Below are 281 nucleotides of genomic sequence, written 5' to 3' on the forward strand. Positions count from 1 at the left end.
GATCTGGGGCGAGAAAATTCAATCCTGGCTGATTTTGAGAAACTTTCGCCCTGTGCCCCTATCTCCCTTAAGCTCTCCCTTGCTCCAGCGCTCCCAGGAAGGATGGGTGGGATAGCAGCTGGTCGGAGGTGGAGCTGCTGGGTTTCTTAACTGGGAGGAAAAGTGAATTAGCGCGCACGCAGGTAGGCGTGACACGCTGAGGGCGTTAGCAGGGCGCGGCGAACGGCGCTTTGAACGCTCCGGAGTCGGGCAGCGCGGGAAGGTGGGAAACCAGGTGTTTG

Source organism: Nestor notabilis, unplaced genomic scaffold, assembly GCF_000696875.1.
Source record: "Nestor notabilis isolate BGI_N333 unplaced genomic scaffold, ASM69687v1 scaffold20031, whole genome shotgun sequence".
NCBI lineage: Eukaryota > Metazoa > Chordata > Aves > Psittaciformes > Psittacidae > Nestor > Nestor notabilis.